The sequence below is a fragment of the Apium graveolens genome, unplaced genomic scaffold, assembly GCF_009905375.1.
Source record: "Apium graveolens cultivar Ventura unplaced genomic scaffold, ASM990537v1 ctg5238, whole genome shotgun sequence".
Lineage (NCBI taxonomy): Eukaryota > Viridiplantae > Streptophyta > Magnoliopsida > Apiales > Apiaceae > Apium > Apium graveolens.
The window spans coordinates 23,992-45,314 of NW_027418876.1; positions in this window are offsets into that span (position 1 = coordinate 23,992).

Here is a 21,323-nt window from a genome sequence, read left to right on the forward strand (position 1 = left end):
TGCTAAAGGCTATTCTCAGCAAGAGGGAATAGATTTTGATGAGACATATGCTCCTGTTGCAAGACTTGAAGCCATCAGAATTTTTCTAGCCTATGCAGCTCATGCCAATTTCAAAGTCTATCAAATGGATGTTATGGGAAATTAGAGGAAGAAGTCTATGTAAGTCAACCTCCAGGATTTGAAGATCCAAATTTTCCAGACTATGTATATTATCTGTTGAAAGCACTCTATGGACTGAAGCAAGCACCTAGAGCCTGGTATGAAACCTTATCAAAATTTCTTTTGGAGAATCACTTCACTAGAGGTACTGTTGATAAAACTCTCTTCTTTAGGAATGTTAATGGCTCTAGTATACTTGTTCAAATTTATGTAGACGATATAATATTTGGTTCTAAAGATGATAAACTTTGTAAAAAGTTTGCTAAGCTAATGCAAAGTAATTATGAAATGAGCCTTATGGGAGAACTAACCTATTTTCTTGGTTTACAAATTAAACAAGTTAGTAATGGAATTTTCATTAGTCAAACTAAATATATTCATGATCTTTTAAAGAAGTTTGACTTAATGGAATGTTCATCTGCAAAAACTCCCATGGCCACTGCCACCAAACTTGAATTAAATAAGACTGAAAGGTCTGTGGACATTACAAGTTATAGAGGCATGGTTGGTTCACTTTTATATTTAACTGCTAGCAGACCAGATATAATGTTTGCTACATGTCTGTGTGCTAGATTTCAAGCTGATCCTAGGGAGTCTCACTTAATAGCTATCAAAAGGATTTTCAGATATCTCAAGGGTACACCAAATTTAGGTATTTGGTATCCTAGAGAATCTGGCTTTGATCTAATTGGTTATTCAGATGCAGACTATGCAGGTTGCAAAATAGACAGGAAAAGTACAACAGGCTCCTGCCAATACCTGGGAAACAAGCTTGTATCATGGTTTAGCAAAAAGCAAAATTCAGTCTCTACTTCTACAGCTGAGGCTGAATACATTGCTGCTGGAAGTTGCTGCTCTCAAGTGTTATGGATGAGAAATCAACTCCTTGACTATGGACTTCATGTTGATAGAATTCCTATCTTTTGTGACAACACAAGTGCTATAGCCATAACAGAGAATCCTGTACAGCACTCAAGAACCAAGCACATTGATATCAAGTACCACTTCATTAGGGAGCATGTCATGAATGGTACAGTGGAACTACATTTTGTTCCAAGTGAATAACAAATTGCAGACATATTTACCAAGCCACTTGATGAATCAACATTCACAAGATTAGTAAGTGAGCTAGGTATGCTTAATTACTCTTAAAATTCATGTCCTTATTGCAATTTGAATTGAAGCCTGAAATATATTAGTTGCTAGAACAAATTTGACTTTTAACAAAGTTTATACCATCAACGGATGTTTCCTATCCGTTGAAAGTCAAAATTGCTCTATCAACGGATATTCATTATCAATATCCGTTGAAAGACAAATACATTTCTGGAATTTTTATCCGTCAACGGATAAAACTGAAGTACCTTTCAACGGATGACAATTTGCCTTATCCGTTGAAATGTCACATCAGTCGATTCAGGTGTTTCACAGCCGTTGATTCTATTTTCTTAACCGTTGATACTCATACATACATCTGTATGTATTGGTTTTAAAGGTAGTTGTTAGAATACTTACAGTTTATTCTTAAACGGCTGAAATTCACTAACATATACTTATTGATTAATCTTTTACTATTTTTTTTGAAAGCATATAAGCCCTTCTGATTTTTCATTTTTACTTTACGCTTTCTTAAAATTTCAAGCATTTACCATTTTCTCTCTGCAAAACCTTCAAGTTATTCTCTGCAATTTCTACTCACAACAATGGCACCAGTCGTGAAAATTATGTCTCAATCTGGGTTCATCTATGAGAAGAACAATTTCATAGCTTTGGTAGAAAAGAATGAAGCCCATTCAGACTATCACAAAATGATGGACTTCATCAAAAACTGTAAACTTAGCTATGCAATGCTGGAAGCCCCAACGATTTACTGTGAAGTAGTTGAGGAGATTTGGACAACTGCTGAGTTCAACTCCATAGATATGACTATCTCCTTCACTCTCAAAGGTAAAAATCACTGTATTAACTGTGATGATTTACAAGCATGTTTTAAATTACCTGAGAACAATGCCATGACACCACACACTGATAATGATGTATCCAGCATGTTAGATTCCATAGGTTATTCTCTTAACTCTGCTAGTTTAGGGAGTATTAGAAGAAAAGGCCTTAGGAAAGAATGGAGTTTTCTTGGGGATGCCTTTATAAAGGTTTTCTCTGGGAAAATTAGTAATTTTGATGCCATAACTTCATCTCTTGTTAATATGCTCTATATGCTTGTTTCTGATAGGTATTTTAACTTTAGCAACTATGTGATGCTAGAATTGGGTACTAGATTAGGTAACAAAGCTAATAGACCTAATAACATCTATTATGCTAGATTCTTTATGTTATTGGCTAACCATGTTGCTGAAGGTTTGGTCATAATCAATGAGAATAATAAACTCAAGTGCTGGGCACAAGAGAAAAGAGTTCTTGCAGATTTACTGAGAATGGATCTCAACAGCAGTGTGCCATTGGTATATTTACCAATCATGAATGCACCTCAGGTAGGTGAGGTAATTGCTTCTATAACTCCTACTTCTTCCAACCCCTCTATTTCTTTATCTTCTAGTGTAGCCATGAAATCTGTGACAATGTCCCAACAGATTTCTACCAAGGTCACCAAAACTAAACTTTCAAAATCAAAGACAAAGAAAACCACCTCTGTTGTTTCTCAAAAGACAACAGTTGTAACACCAACCATTAACCCTGAGGGGAGTGAACAGGGTGTGAGTGGTGAGGGGAGGGGTGAACATCAAAGAAACCCCCAGGATAAGGAAGGAGAGTTAAGTGCTTCCCAAGCTAGCCAAGCCACAGTTTCTCAAAAAGCTGTGGTGGTTGAAAAGGTATCTAGCACATCCCTAGTTGCATCCTCCCAAAAGGATGTTACTATTGAAAATAGTTCCCAACCAGGAACACAGAACAAATGAGGGAGGGACACTGAAGCCAAACACTCACCAACAAAAGCTTTTATTAGAAGAAAGAAGGCTAGAACCCAATCTTCTACACAGGGTGCACACACTGCACAGATACATCCATCTGTATCTATGCCTTCTCAAACTCAGTTTGATGTGGCTCCAATAAATGTGGAGTCACAGCCCCATTCTCTCACAATAATCACACATCAATCACCAAAAACTTCATCACCATCTCTGGATGTGGATATGTTATTCCCATCAATTCCTGATTCTCCCTCTTTACAACTCAGGGAGGAGCCCCACTCAAATACAGGTGATCATCATCTCTTAGATGATTTGTTGGATCACCCGCAAATTCTTTCAGATATAATTAAAGGATCTGTGTCACCACATCTCAAATCAATCTACACAGATTCAACAGTTATATCACTTTCAATTTCAACTTCTTTTCCTTCTTCAACGGATATCACTCATCCGTTGACAAGTGGTTGCTCTTCAACGGATAAGCTTAACAGCAGTTATCCGTTGATAACATCAGTTTCACCTTCAACGGATATTCCACATCCGTTGATAGTCTCTCCACACATAACTGAATCAATTCCAAGTGTAGAAGACATGAATACTGTGCAATCACTCTTAGGATTGAGGGAAGGGAGTGAAAATTTGAGTGAGAGGCTGGGTTGCTCCCAGGCAAAAGGAGAGATTGAGAGCTCAAAATGCATGCTATTTCTTCCAGCATGGCAAAAGTAAGTGAGAGGAGTACCACCTTAGTAGGTGAAGGTGAGGGAGTGAGTTGTGTGAGCCAGGGGGAGCCCCTGATGCAAGAAATAGAGAAAAAGAGAGAAAGGCAGGTATAGTAGATATAAGGGTGGAACCAGCCATTGCTAGTGAGTCAATGATTGTGGATGATGCTGAAAAGGAAAGATAATTTCAGCAACATTACAAAGCTGTAATTGATAACATTTCCTTGGATGCTGACACTTTTACTCATCCTGTGTCAGCCTATCAAATGTTGGCTGCTCAGGGCAATGAGGAGGCAGAAAAGACACTACATCTAGTACACACAACAGAATCTCTTCAAAGGGATAAAGCTGCTATTAACAAGATGCCTTCTACAGCTGGTGAGCCATCTGAGGAATTTAGAGTAAATTCTGATGATGATGACTCTGTTTCTTTTGATGGAAGCATGAACTTAGGGGGAGATGAAGGCCCTAGTTCAATTCCAAATCTACCTGAATGGGCTTTGACAAAGGAGTATAGATCAGGGGAATTCAATGTCTCCTTAGTCAAACAAATCAACACTATTCAACAGGCCATTCAGAACACTTCACATGCAAGTATCAAGGCTATCCTTCAAGCTCACCTGGACTCGCTGCATCTCATGAAGTTGCAGCAAGTAAAGCAGAATCTGAGTATGGATGATCTCAGGAAGGATATTGCTGACTTGAAATCCTACAGTTCTGAAAAATTGGATTCAGTCATGCCCTATGGTACATTGCAGGACTTGGTTTTGAGATTGAAAAAGGAATCAGTTACTGAGAAAAGGCTGGCCAAGTTGGAAGACAGAGTTCAAGTTATTGAGATTCTGTGGCCACCATTCTTCACAACCAACAATCTCAAACCAGTCTCCTAATGCAGCTGGCAAAAGCACAAGGCTTGACCCCTCTCCTTGATGATAACAAAAAGGGGGAGAGTAAAAGGGAAGGGGAAGGAGAGCCATCTACAAAAATCAAAATATCTAAAGTGCTAGTTCCTGCCATCACTACTTCTCCAATCATTCAAATCAAAGGAAAGCCTGATGGAATTGATTTGATTCAGCTAGCAGCAGCTGAAATTCAAGTGAAAGAGCAAAGGAGGAGAATTGATGAAAGGTTGCAACTGTTGTTTGGCTCTACACAAGATAAATCAACATCTGTGAAATATAGCACAAAGATTGAACCAATCAACATGGAGCTCAAGCCAGTAGGGAGACATAAGGATGGAGAAGCTTCTTCCAAAGAACTACAAGCAATAATTCTCAAGCCCAATAAAAGATCCAATAAGGACTCTACAAAGAATCCTTTAAAAGAAGTGGACTTTCCTCCTCCAAAAGCTGATGAGAACAAGCTTTTAGGTAGGAGTATTGCTTATCTCAAAGAGACCATGGATGAGGCTGTAAGGAGAAATAGGGCTATTATCTCTAGAGAGGGAAAGAGCATATGTGTGATGCAAGGACATCCCAAATTCTCAATAGCCAAGAAGGAAGAAGTCAAGCAACTAAAGGCTGACAAAAGAGCACAAGCAAAGCTTGAACAACAGCTAAAGTCAAGTCAAGTTGAAGAAGAGAAAGGAATTGAAGTCAGGGGTGAAGACAAGATTGCAAACCTAGATGAGGTTTTTGGGAGTATATTTGGTGAGAGTATGGAAGAAAGAGAGGTATGGCAGAAGGGAAACAGAAGAAAGGCCAAGGCACATAGAAGGAGTGAAGATAATACTGAAGTAACCAATCTATATCTAAACCACTACCTTCCATACCTGAACCTCTTGTTGCTAATCCCACTATAAACATCCATGGTGAACCAATCATTCCAAAAGAGGAACCTATTGATTGGGACACCATCAAATTGCCTACCTTTCTAACCACTCTTCCACTACCAAAGAAACAGAAAAGAAAACCCAAATCTACACCTCCCATAACCTCTAAGAAATTCACTCAAAAACAAAAGCCTAAGCCTAAGCCATCCATTTCTAAAGATGATTATGTTCACATCTGTGACATGAAAGAAATTTCAGACATTGAACTCTATCTGGATGAGCTGGAGGATGTAAGAGGAATAGCTGCTTACAGACAGCTACCAGAGAGATTAGTGTTCAGATACAAAGGAGCTGGGGAAAGAACATGGCCTCTCCACAGGATTCTGAATGAAGGCTACTCTACCTTGATTAGAGTCTTTTCAGCTATACAAAAGGATTCTGGCTTTACCAGAACTGCCAAGACTGAAATTCTCAACAAGATTGCCAATATAAGGAAAACTTGGAGGGAGCCCAATGCTTTACCCAGGACTTTACTCATTCAAGAAAGGGGAATTACAATTCACAAATCACCTCATTGGTTGATGGAATTTAGAGATGATAAAGGAGTCAGAAGATTTTTCAGACTTGAAGACCAGCTCAAGATTGCCAGCAATGAAACTCTCAAGGAAATGCAATCTAAGTTGGATATCAGTGTTGAAGATGAAGCTGAATTCTTCAGACAACTCCAACTCCAAATTGAGGAAAATGACAAAGGGCTAGGAAAGAAAACCAGGGAACAAAGAAGAAAAAGATGATTTGCTCAGGCTAAAGGAGTATCCTTGGAAATACTGTAAATCTTCAATTTCCTCCTAGTACATACATTTTTGCAGCATTTTCAAATTTCTACTTAGTTTCAATTCATATATCTGTTAAGTGTTTTGTTATCATCAAGTTAACCCTGAATTTATGCCTACAATTCTTATAGACATAAATAGGGGGAGATTGTTAGGAATATATGTGCATTAGTTTGATGATATGTTTAACAAAACACTTAAGTAGAAATTCAGTATCTGTAGCCTCAACGGATAAGACCACTTTGGCTATCCGTTGATGGTGTAGCTTTACTTAGAAATAAGTCTAGTGTTGTAGCATATTTCAGTCTCTGTATTTAAGATGTAATTCTTAGAAGTTGAGAGAAACTATGAGTCATGTTGACTACTAGAAGATATGCAGATAGGAAGGCCAATTGTAAATATTTCATGCCTTGTAATTTTGTATAAATGAAGTGGTATCAACGGATGACTTAAAGACCTTCAACGGATGAGAAGCTAAGCTTCAACGGATGTCTCTAAAGCTTCAACGGATAACATCCTTCAACGGATGAGTGCATCAACGGATGAAAGCTTCAACGGATGTTCTGTTGATTAACCGTTGATAAGTGGTAGTTGTACCTACAAACAGAGGCACGTGGGTGAACAGAGATAACTGAAATGTGGCAGCCTAATTTCAGGAACATCAGAAAAAGCAGCCGTTCTACTCTAGTATAAAGAGACATTAAGTCAACAAAGTACTGGAGTGAACTGGAGAAGAAACAAGTGGAGATCTTACTTTATTATTTTATATATCCTCATCTTCACTTGTAAACTTGGTAATATAAAACCAAGTAGTAGCTAGTAATTAGATAAGAATTTTTTCCAGAGCTGTTTAGAAAATCTTGAGAGAAAAATTATCTAGTTTATACTAGGATGCAGCTGTGATCAAATTCTTAGATCACAGAATTTCTGAAATACCATCTCTGGTGGAACAACAAATCCACCAGAAAAGTTTTTAAAGGTTTATTGTGTTCTTACATTTGTGTTTGAATATTATCTGTCTGTATCAGCTTAAAGCAATTCACACACTTGTTCATCTTGAACACACAGTCTTTATAAACTGCTCAAAACTTGAAAAAGTTTTGAGATTTACATTCAACCCCCCTTCTATAAATCTCATTGTTAGTTCTCTAGAAATAACATTTGTAATATATTTGTTCCGAGAAATTGTATATGTATAATGGAGAATGTAAAATAAAGTTTAGTCTAAATCGGAGACTTTGAGACCTTCACAATAGCCAATGGATTAGTTGTAAGTATATCTAAATGAAAAGTTAAGATCAGTCCTAAAATGGTTAAGTTACATAATTTTTGTAACTGCAATGCACACATACAAAATGATGTGGTAGGAGTGTTTCTATGTTATTTTCGCTGAATTAGTTGCGCGATTTTCTACATAGAACTTTTGTTAATTTGAATAAATATGGTGTGCAGTGATGTGTGTGAGTGATATTCGAAAAAGAGGAGGTTAGACAAATTATGTTGCTTTGGATGATACAGAACCTTGCATTTGTTCTTGATTCCAACACTTTATTGTACTCCGCGTGAATATGTTCTGTAATTGAACTTAAGTGTATTTTCTTTCCATTTTTTATATTATACAACACTTGTTAAGTAATGGATGATGGTTAAAGATTGAATCTATGTACATATCATGTGACAAAATTTAGTTCTCTTTATATGATAAGTTCTGTTATAATGTATTATGTGCACTATGTATAGTTGAAATTAGAAGTTAGGTATATAATTTTCATGTCTGAATATATAGGCCGTGTGACTGCCAAATTGCAAAGCTTTTTGCAAAGTTATCTCCCTGAAATTGAGACTGAAAAAGGCCGGAATTCAGTCTTGGAGTAGAAGATACCAAAACTTGGTGAACGTATCTTTCGAGTAACGAATATCCCTTGCATATGCGATCCGTCTGTACTCGAGCTCATTCGTGATGTGCGCTTGTATTTTGATGCCTTGGCTTGGTCCCCGAGGTTGATTCTTTCGTAATTTCTGCTATTTGTCCCAAATGTCGTATGTTACTAACATGATTCTTACACTTTATAGCCTTGTAACATGGATGAAGATTGCAACGAGCCTCCTGCAAAAAGAATGAAAAGTCTAGAAGCGTTCTACTACTAAAATTCGAGTTTTGTGGATGTAAGCTTGAGGATTTGAGAAAGGGCAGAACAAAATAACATTCAGTTGCTTTGATGGACATGGTGAACTTAAATATACTCAATAGTTATTAGTACTGTATTTGGAATTTATATAATAGTAACTTTAATCTATGCAATAATAATTAGTGGTTATTGTTAGTAGCATTTGTTGTATAATTTTATTCTTTCCAGGTTAATGTCCATTACACTGTGACGCGGTTGAAGGATGACAAGTTACTCCTTAATACTAGTACTTTAGGAGATCCGGTTAAATTCCGCCTAGGTAAGTTTAATTTTAGTTTTTGTTGTTTTGCAATTTTCTTCTCTTTCTCTAAGATACCTAAGTTTGATACATATTCATGTTGATGTGCAATTTTTCAGTGTTTCTAAATACCTACATTTTTTGCAGGTGCAGGAGAAACTGATTGTTGCATTAGATATAGGAATCTGTGGTAATGACTTGATTTCATTTTTATGCTTTTCTGTTTGCATTAGTGTTGCTTTAATAAAAAGCAACATGTATTCTAGGCATGTTTGTTCGTGGGGAGAGAAGGCTTGTGTTCTGGTGTCCATGGGGTATGTTACATATTACAACTTTTTTGTTCATTGTTTTTTATCTAGTGCTTTTGTTCACAGAAAGTGTACCAATACAGTTATGAGACTAAAAGTGGCGAGGGACAGAAGGTATTAAAGGGCCTAAAGGCGTTTCTGGTCATAGGCTTGTCATTGATGTTACAATGCTGGCCATCGACCATTAACTTCTGATGGCGGGAGGACATTAAGTTTGTAAGATCGTTACAACTCATGCAAGTTCCCTTGAAATTATAACAAATATCTCAATAGAACTATAAAAGATTTTTTTCAATGCATGTCCTCAGTTGAGAGAGCCTTGTATAAAAGTGTTTGATGGATTTCAGTTATGTTTCCTGTTAAGCCTTGGGGACCTCTTAAAAAAATGGATGTTTGTGAAAAAAATTCTTAATTGGTACTACAGTTGGACTGGTTATTGGTTTTGATAATTAGGAGTATTATTTTGTTGTTGCACATAATGTAATATGATTTATCACTTCCTTTTTTAAAAGGAATTATCACTTCATTTAGAAGAATCAAACTATAAAGTTGAAGATCACCTGATATATTTATTTTACTCTTGCTTCCATTTCATATTTTTGACTTTACTGTTTACATTGCAGCACCTGGCACTTTGGTCATTGTTGCAACATGGATTTTTGGACATACCATGGAAGGAAAGAACACACCAGCATATATTATGGAAGGAAACAACATGCTATTGGCATAAGCGCTGAAGATTTTTGTGGTGCCCTTTTTGAGTCATCTCAATTTGACTAAAATTTAACATGGATTTGAACAGATTCACCATTGATGGCATGTTAAGATCACCAGTCATACTCTTGCAAGAGCATTTTACTTCTGTTGAATACATCTTTTATTTTGCATGACTGCATATATCATTGATAGAACACAGATATTAAGGACTGACCTAATGTCAACCCAAGTCAAAAAATATATTAAGATTTAAATACATTTCCACACCTGGTAGTGTTCCATTCCTGGTGGTTTTCAAGAACAAAATCAAGCTTCCCATTGATACAAGTTTTCTAGTTTCTTCACCTCCTCCTTCAATCCACCTGAATAAAAGGGAAAACTCATATCTTTCCTGTTAATTAATGGAGATAATGTTCTTCTCACAAACGTTCCATCGCGATCAAAGACAAAAACTCCAACACCTTTTGCTAAAAAAACAATTTCCTATTCTGCTTATATTATCTCTCGCACAAAATACAGAAAGCCTCAGCCATCCCATAGGTGCAATATTATTACTATAAGAGTATCCTTCTTTCTACAGATGTGAATCACTTCAAACTCATCATTGTGTCCTTCATTTGGAGATACCATGATCTTACCATCCTCCAAAACTTGGCACAATATTGACCATTCTCAGCGACAAGAATGATTCTCTTCCCCACAAGTTGGGACAACTGAACCCTGTAACAGTCAATACAAATGTCAATAAGCAAAGTGAAAACAAACTTGTGGAGAGTCGGCTTAAATCCAAGCACGAGAATTTCAAAAGAACTCACTGTGGAACCATCTTTTCCCATGAGAGAAATATTTAAAGCCCAGAACATATTAAGCTTCAGTTCCTTCATTTTTTGGCCTCTAACTCAACAATTCTCTTCCGGGTAAATGGATAAGCTGAGATACCATAATTCTGCAAGATGTCAACGGCATATTGTTCAACCAAAGTTTTTGATAATTAAAAGCATATGCATGTGGTTGGAAGCAAGTGTTTTATGTATGATAATTAAATCTAAATAGTGCATCATGAATGTAAGCAACACGATCTCAAAGTTTTTCTCTTTAGCCAACTGTTTGTAGGCTTGCTGAATTGATGATGTAATTTCATCTCTACAATCTTCATAGAAATACAAGCCTACGATCCTATATACAAGATTGTTGTGAATATGTTGTGAACTTGATGATTTCATTAACAAAACACCTTAGTAGATTTAACTTAGTGAAATATGTAGCACTCGACGGATAAGCAATATCAGTCCCGACGGGATGACTCAATATAGTCCGACGGATGATAATTTGACATCCATCGATGTGAGTAGCTTATGTAACAATAAGTCAGGTAGGCACATTTCTGCAAACACCTTTGTATAGATTCTGTAGTAGCATATAAGTCATGTTGACTTTAATTAGATATGCATAATAGGTTGATTAATTGTACATCGATGATGTCTTGTAATTCTGCATAAATGAAATGAATTCAAGTGTCAAATAGCTACCCGACGGAATGATCAACAAAGCTACCTGACGGATGATCTACAAGACAACCCGACGGCGTGATCATGTTCCCGACGGATAATCAATTCAAACATCAGTTGACAGTGACAACATAGTCATATGCGTCAAGTGTATGCAAAAGGAATGTGGAAGCTTATTCAACTGGGTTTTGAGAACAAAGAAGCATTGCCATTTCCATGCTATTAAGAAGATATTCAAATATGCTGGAATAGAGTAGGAAGTAGCATAGTATTAGACTTGATAGGTTGTTTTTATTATCTTGTCCTATTACTTTGTAATCTTGGTGATATATAAACCAAGAGTAGCAAATAGAATAAAAGAAGACTAAGCAATACATTTTCTCAGAGAAACATTTGTAAGCTGTATCCTAGCATTTCTCTGGAAGTTTAGTTATTCTTATTTGTAAGAAGTTGTGAGCTATTCAAGCTTCACAGAGTTCTATGATATATATATATATATAATCTGGTGGATACATTCAAATCCACCAGAAAGTTTTAAAGACTTGAGTTTTATTACTGTGTGTTTTGATTCATATTTAACTTGTCATTCCGCACTTTGCAAATCAAAAACTGACAATATATTTTAAGTTAAACATTTATAATTGAGAAAAAGTTTCAAGAATTCCATTCAACCCCCTTCTGTAATTCTTGTTGCATTGTTAGGGACTAACAATAATGAATGGTGCCATCTATTGAAAAGAAAAGTAAGAAATGTCCATGGCATTTAGACAGCATTTGAACTCACAAGAGTTTGCAAGATTAACAGTTACTCCCTCTGTCCCATAAATTCTATACATTACTTTTTGACACGCTTTTCGATGCTCGTTTAAAACATAGCTCCATATATTTTTTCAATTTTTTTTCTGAATAAAAGTTTAATGTTTAAATTTTTATTAAAAAAAAATTAAAAAAACATTATGAAACTGTACTTTATAGAAGCCTCGAAATACGTGCAATAGTTACGTATAGAACCTACACGGACGGAGGTAGTAGTATTTAAGTAGACTAAATATGAATGATGGATATGTTAAGATGTTGGTTCATTAAAACTCAAAAATTTTACCTGATTATCTTTGTTGATAAGAAAATCTCGTTCAGGAGAGGCTCCCAGGATTCAGTGTCTTCAGATGCAATGCATTATTCAAATAAGATTCAAATTATCCGGTTTTATCTAACTCCTGGCCTTTATGTCCTTTGGACCACTGCCAGATTAGAAAATTCTTCATTTATTCAAACACATAATTAATCAGTTCTTTTCTTTGAAGACAAACGTAACAATAAAATCATATTAGACATGATTGTAAAGGACATTAAAAATTATTTGAAGGATAATGGTCGTATACAAGTGTCCAAGTATCTGATATGAGTACGGTAATTCAGAAGAGTCCGAGTAACATAGATATTAATCGAGCTCATATATCAATTGGGGGTGGGGGGATTATACAAAACAAAGAAAAAAATTAATACCTTGCAGTGGTTATAAGTGATGAAAAATCCTTGTCTCTGGTAAACAGGAGTTGTTGCACCATCTCATTCCACTCTTTGCGAGAATCATTTTAAAATTTGGACAAATGAGACCTAGAAAAAATTTAACCCAGCTCAGTCCTTTTCTTTAAAATCATTATAATTTCATCGTATGTATCGAAGGTATGTATGTCTCTTGTGTTAATTGGTGAGTGCATGTATATAACTCTAAGAAACAGAAAGCTAAACTGACTTTATAACTTACAAATGCTTGAGTGACCAAATGCGAGTGTATAAGATACACTTGAACAATACTTTTAATTGTACCATTCGAATAGAATTACTAGTTCCCTCAAGAACTCCTTTTCATCACAACCAAAGGGAAAAATCCACATTCCCCTTTACAATTTCTGGATATTGTGTTCTCCTGACCACCTTCCATCACGATCAAAAGCAAGAAGTCCAACAACACTTCTTCTGAATACACGATTTATATTCTAAGTACATCTCTCCCGTATTGACAAGGAGGATATCGAGAAGGATGCCTCAGCCATGACATAGGGGCAATGTCTGACCATATGAATACCTTTATTGGTACATATGTGAACCACTTCAACTCATTACCAGTGCCCTCACTTGGAGATATCTTGCTCTTAGCATCCACCAAAACTTGGCATCCGGAAATGCTGATCATCCTCAATAATAACTATAATTCTCTGTTAGGTCCCAATTTGTTTGTAGAAGGGGGGTTGAATACAAACAGTACCGAATAATCGAATAAATGCGGAATAAAAAATGTGAAACAAATTCAAGTTAAATAAAAATATTATTAAACTTGAAAGGTGTTACAACAACTGTATCGATTACAAGGAATTAATCTCAAATTAATTATCACAAATCTAGAATAAATTCGACATGAACTTTTTCTATTTTGGTAATAATTAGAATCAAATGCTAAACGCAATTTGAGATTAAGTTCTAGGGATTTTGATCTGCTAGCTTGTACACAGAACAAGATAAATAATTCTAGGGTTTGGATTTAACTTACAAACTAGAAATGTGATCTTGAATTAAGCAGATGAAAATGGAATGTTTCAGAGGCGGCTGCTTTTGCTTTCTGTGTTCTTGTTTTTTTGTGTTCTGTTGGATATGAATGCGTTCTGCTTCTGCTTCTTTTAAAACAAACAGCCGAATAGAATGAACTGGCATGACAATCGGTGAGACATCCAATTGTACTAGCAAGACAATCTGTTGAACTGGAGAGACTTTCGGTATGATATGTTTGTACTAGCAAGACAAATGATTGAACTAGCAAGACAATTCTCTTCCAGTGTAACTTTCGGCAAGACAATGTTTGTATAGCATGACTTTCGGTATGACTATCAATTGTCATACCGATTGTCATATAGTACAATCAGATTTGACTTGCTGAATTTAAATGAATTTTAATCCAATTTAAATTCTGAAAATCCTAATATTAATTCTGAATTAATTAATCAATTAATTCAATTAATCAATAAATTAATCTTTGCAGATATAATTTATTTTCTTAATTAAATTATATGACTTAATTAATTAATAGAGAATTAATACTAACCTTGAGCAGCAACCATTCTTCCTGAATATCTTCTGAAACTCACTGAAAATTATGAATCAATTCCAGCCACTCAATGTTGACATGCGATGTATGTTGGTTCATGAGTGACTAACTTCCGTGACTGTTTCTTCATATCTTGACTTTGATCATACTTGATTTTCTTAGACTTAAATCCTTGTAATTCTCTGATACCCTGCTGAGATTTTCTGTCCACTTGATTTAAATCCACAATCTTAATTGTACATCACTGAGGCTTGATCAATTTCTTGAACTTCTTCCAGTGAATTAACTCCTAAGTCTGTAGATGAACCTGTATTCTGAATCCCCTTTGACAGATATTACTTGCGAGATCTCTTTGACGGTAGATCCACTATTTACTTATTACATTTCTTATTTGAGTTGAGTTAAATCCTCGATATACAAATAGGCTATGACATATATGACTTACAATCTCCCCTATTTGTTTGTTAGCCAATAACACACAAATACCTAGAGGATAACTCAACTAACAAATAAGAAAAAGATATAAACAGAAATGCAAGTAAATAGTAGAAAAGTTCTGGATAACATTTTAACCTTTTCCAGATTCCAAATAGATGTTCCTCTAGACTGACACATATCTTCAAGTAGTTCATCTTCATTTTGTACAACCACATTTCTGTGAGAGAAAGCACATATCTCTCTTGCTTTTTCCCACTATGAGAATCAACTGATTAAAGAAGATCACCTTCGTTACACCTCTCCCGTACAATAGGATCCGCAGATAAAAACCAATGGTACTCTCCTTTTTGAAAATAGCTTCTTCCCTTACTAGAAAATCACCTTGTGTTTACCACCTCTCCCGTACAATAGGATCCGTAGTTACAAACAACAATGGTGTGGTGTAGTGTACATGTAGGATCTTTTTCTTCCTCCCCTGCTATTTCTCCCCCTTAGTTGAGGAATCCTCCAAACTATTACTTACGCTTTTATTTCCCCCTTAGAAAGGAATGTATGCCGTTGTCTTAAGGATTGCTCATATTCACTTGGTTGGAAAGAAATAACAAGTAGTTTCATCTTTTCTTCCCACTGTGAGTGTGTGATTGTGTTTTAGTGTACCTCTCACATGTGTTTCACTCTTCTCTCTCACTAGTGTTTACACTCATTATCACAAGTGTATCACTCCACTCATAGCTCCAAAAATCCAGTGTACCTGCAAGGAAAATCACCTTAGCCATCCTTAAGGAGGTCACATGTGGTGCAATGGGAGTTCACAAATCCCCATCCTTGTTAAACCGTCGATGAATCTGAGTCATAATCTACAAGTTGCTAGTTTCCCTTTTAGGGTTCCAGATTTGAATTCTGGGAAGGTAAACAAGATCCAACGAATTTAGCATAAAGATCAAGGTTCCCTTCTAATGTCTGTGAAGACATTTCCTTGTGACTCATCAGGTAATATCTGAATCATGTCAACAAGTTGCCGATCTGCACCTATGTCAGATCCACTATCCGCAGATGCATCCAGGGGATTTAAGCCTGGGGAGGTAGACACTGACCACTGACATATGGCTTTTGGATCAGTATCCTCTCCTAACACCTGTTAAAGGCAATTGGTCCACTACGAACCTTGAACAATCGAATCTGACCTTAAAAATGGTCGAAACTCTTGTTCCGTCAACTCATCCTTTGTGGTGTAACCTCTCCTTGTGCATCAAGAATTGTTTATATTTGAAGTGTGACACTACATCGGATACCTTGGCCGACAGGCAAAATTCAATAGACGCACCCTGTTGAGAGAATGAATCTAGTAACTGTTTTTGTGCCCTTTCTAGCCATTACATCCTTTTTGAGAATGATGTATGGGGGCTAGCAGTTGTCTCGGTTTAAATACTACTATCTATGTATGAGACAGAGCTACTGGGTTGACTACGAACCTTCCTTATGTGATGCACTAAGGCATTATCTCCCTCACGCTCATTCATACTACATTTAGTGGTAAGAGAGTGTTGGTTGGTTTGTTCTTTTCTGTGTTTGTCTTACAGTAGGGATAGATGTTGTGGGTTTTCAACCTCATGACTGTCAATGAAAGAAAGTCATTGGAGACTGAACCTGTATCACCGAACATATGGTATAGAGAGAAATGATTTACAATAGTGATTTCAAAGATTTACATGAATAATAAATCATAATGTAAAGAAGTTTGAGTTCAATGATAGCATTTCAATATATCCTGCACTATAAAATAATATGTATGTGCCTAGTGATAGATAGTTAGTTAATATGACGACTCTACTTATTTATAAAAGGTAATGCAGTTAGAGTGTCATACCATGTCCTTGACGATTGCTTAAGCAGTACACTAGTCATACCAACCTGAAGTGAGATGTGAGAAGAGATTGCATAGTCCAATAGATCTGCAACTGCAAAGTCCATGAACTGTGGTGCACTGACTTCCTCTTTTGACTCACCAAACAGGAGTACACTTGTACACATCTTACTAGAGTTCAATTCCAAGTGTAATGTGCAGCAGGTGTATATGTCGTAATATTCTCAAGTCTCGTCACTGGTGCTATATGTTAGATACTGCTTCTTGATAATAACCTAGCACAATATACAAATTTCATGATAACATTCCCAGCTTGCAAGCAGCCATATCCCTCAGATAAAACCTTGTTGTTATCTCCAAGGTAATCAGGGGGCCAGCTTCTCAATCCACATTTGATAGCAGGGCTCTATCTCCGGTCATGTCTTGATGATCCACTGTCAAGAATCCACATACCGGTTACACATGTTTAATGCCTGCACTACAAAGGATTAGACCTTCTTCGGAACCCAAACTTGGTTGGGCCCGATATACTGGTAGAATTGTCCTTTGTCAGGAAAAACAACATTTTAATTTAATGGTCTCAACATCCTCAATGACTGAACATTTGACCTTGTAAACAGCCTTAACAAATTTCTTTTTAAGCTTAGGCACAAATGTCTCCTTTCTAGCCTTAGAAGGACTAGCAGTCTTAGACCTATCATGCTTCTTGTTTTCACATGCTGACGAGGAGTAGTCTTATCATTAGAAACATGCTTACTATTAAAATAAGCATACATCATATTAAAAGCACAAGACATACAATAGAAACACCACATGCTTTATGAGAGTGATTAACAGCAGGCAATTTATGCATGGTAGACATGGCATTTTTGTTATCCAACTCATGGGTCTGAGTTAGTCTCAGTTGCTTTCACAACTTTGACTGGAACTTTCGACTCACTTGACTTGGAAACAATCTTCTCATTAGCATGATCCTAGCAGACGTATTTCTTTGAATAACAGAAGAGGTCGCATCAAATGGTTCAGCATTGATGGTTTATAGAGGGTTCATCAACACCCTTAAGCAATGTGGTACTTCCCTCCTTTAGCACAGACATGAGGAGGGAGTTTATGCCTAATTTTCCAATAGCAGCATTGTAATCATAACCTATCCAGATGTTTGATTAACAGCTTGCTTACTGTAGAACTCTTTAGCCTTCGAACAAGAATTGAAGTAGGCTCTACCTTAGTCTCAAGACCGGTGATTTGTCTTTGAGAATAGTTTCGAGTTTTCTATAACAGTAACTCTGTTCTCTAGAAAAGATACTTGTTCTTTTAAATTATCTTGATTAATGTGCACAAGTCTTAATTCATTGACCTCTTTCTCAAGGTCTTTGATCTGCGATAACAGTTCATTATCACGATGAGCACAATCTAAGGAACCTCCTAGATGATAAACTAATTCAGCATCAGTAAATTTTACCTCTTTTCTTGACGATGAAGTTTTTCCATCAATAGCCATAAGAGCAGATTCTCATCTTCTCATCTTAACTATCAGTATCATCCCAGCTTCTTCCCTTTGCCAAGATAAGCCCTTTCAGAGTTACTCTTCTGATTGGAATTATAAGAGTTCTTCCTTACTTGCTTTGGCTTCCTGCATTCTGTGGCAAAGTGTCCCAACTCATTGCAGTTATAGCATCTAATGGTGCCCGATCAACCATCCTTGTTTGGTATCCACCACTGCTGGTGTTAGAGGATGAAGATCCACCTTTCTAGAATTTGTTGTAGTTGGACTTGTACTTAAGCTTGGGATTCCTCCTGAATCTGAAATTGGAGAATCTCTTACAATTTGGGCCATGACTCATCTTCCAATTGCCAGCTCTTCCAAGGAATAAAAATCATCACTGATTGATTTGTAGTAGGAGGGATATTCTACTACTATCACATTTTCCTCAGCCTTGGAAAACTGTACCATTCTCTCTAATGTTGAGATTGTTGTTGTTGTTGAACTTCAGCTACAAGTGCAGTAGATGTGCTAATCATCCTATCTTTCCCGTAGACTCCTTTTGCTGAATCGGCTTAGGTTTTTAACCACCATAGAGTCTATCCAAAGAAATCTCACTCAGATCTCTAGCTTCTCTAATGGCAGTGATTATATGTTCAAGATGAGGTAGTGTTAAAAGGAACTTTTTGTTGACCTCCCTGATTGAATAATATTACCATTTTGTTCAGGTTGTTGATCAACGCATTGTACCTCTCAAACACTTCAGTAAAGTAATCCTTCTCCTGGATGGATTTGAAATGTTCATATTCAGAGGTTAGGATCTCCAACTTGTTCCCTAACTTCCTCCGGCCTTCATTAATTACCTCAATAGTTTCCCACATATGTTAGAATTTTTACAGTTCATCACATGTCTGTTCATCAAAGGATCAAGGGAATCAATTAATATTAATTGAATGCTGGCATCCAAGGGGCTTCTTCCTTCTTAGCAAGAGTAAATCTTCGGGCTCTTTGGATCGGTTCTAGCTTTAGTAGTCACCATCATCTACTATCACTCCGGTTTCAATAACCATCGAGTTTTTATACCTTCTTTAACAAGTCGAATATTTGGGATTTGCAACTTGTAAAAACAAGAGCATCTTCTTCTTCCATATAATATAATTCTCTTTATCAAATTGTGGAATTTTAACGGTTCCAACTTTTTGTGAAGTCTTATGAATTTTTGAATGAATAAAAATTCAAAGAGTTGAAAAATCACAAAAGTCTAGGATCTTGATTTGTTCGTTAATCAGAAGGCTCTGATACCAATTGTTAGGTCCCAATTTATTTGTAGAAAGGGGGGTTGAATACAAACAGTACCGAATAATCGAATAAATGCGAATAAAAAATATGAAACAAAATTCAATTTAAATAAAAATATTATTAAACTTGAAAGGGTGTTACAACAACTGATCGATTACATGGAATTATATCAAATTAATTATCACAATCTAGAATAAATTCGACATGAACTTTTCTATTTTTGTAATAATTAGAATCAAATGCTAAACGCAATTTGAGATTAAGTTCTAGGGATTTGATCCGCTAGATTGTTACACAAGAACAAGATAAATAATTCTAGGGTTTGGATTTAACTTTACAAACTAGAAATGTGATCTTGAATTAAGCAGATGAAAAATGGAATGTTTCAGAGGCGGCTGCTTTTGCTTTCTGTGTTCTTGTTTTTTTTGTGTTCTGTATTGGATATGAATGTGTTTGCTTCTACTTCTTTTAAATAAACAATCGAAAGAATGAACTGGCATGACAATCGGTGAGACAATCCAATTGTACTAGCAAGACAATCTGTTGAACTGGAGAGACTTTCGGTATGACTATGTTTGTACTAGCAAGACAATCTGATTGAACTAGCAAGACAATCTCTTCCAGTGTAACTTTCGGCAAGACAATTGTTTGTACTAGCATGACTTTCGGTATGACTATCAATTGTCATACCGATTGTCATATTAGTACAATCAGATTTGTCTTGCTGAATTTAAATGAATTTTAATCCAATTAAATTCTGAAAATCCTTAATATTAATTCTGAAATTAATCATCATAATTCAATTAATCAATAAATAATCTTGCAGATATAATTTATTTTCTTAATTAAATTATATGACATTAATTAATAGAGAATTAATACTAACCTTGAGCAGCAACCATTTCCTGATATCTTCTGAAAATCACTGAAAATTATGAATCAACTTCCACCACTTCAATGTGACACTCGATGCACTGTCTGGTTCATGAGGACTAATTCCGTGACGTTTCTTCATATCTTGACTTGAAACTTGATTTTCTTCAGATTAAATCCTTGTAATTCTCTGATACCCTGACGAGATCTCTGTCACTTGATTAAATCCACAATCTTGATTTGTATCACTGAGGTATGATCAATTCTTGAACTTCTTCCAGTGAATTAATTCCTCAGTCTGTAGATGAACCTTATCTGACCCTTTGACAGAGATTACTTTGCGAGATCTCTTTGACGTAGATCCATATTTACTTATTACATTCTTATTTGAGTTGAGTTAAATCCTCGAATATACAAATAGGCTATACATATGACTTAACTCTTTCCCTCGAGTTGCGATAACTGAACCTGCAAAGCTCAACACAACTTTCAATAAGCAGGAGTAGAATACAAAGTTACAGAGGAGAGTTGGCCTGGAACGATCATTATAATGTCAAAGGAACTCACCATGGACCCATTTTTGTATCAATGTAGCTTTGGACTCCTAAACTGTCTAGCTTTAAACTCTATACGTTCGCCTCTAATCGACACACTTTTTTTTGGGTGAATGGATAAGCTGGGAGACCGTATTTTTTAACATATCGTCACCGAACGGTTCAACAAATTTTCTTTACGATCCAATAATCAACAAGGCTATGGTCCGGCACATCCTCATCCTCATCCATATACAGGATAATAAAAACTCCCTGCAACTTTTAAAACAGGTCTTGATATGAAGTGCCAACCAGGCATTTTTTTAACGTTTTCCAGTACGATTTTTTCACTTGTACGTTCAAT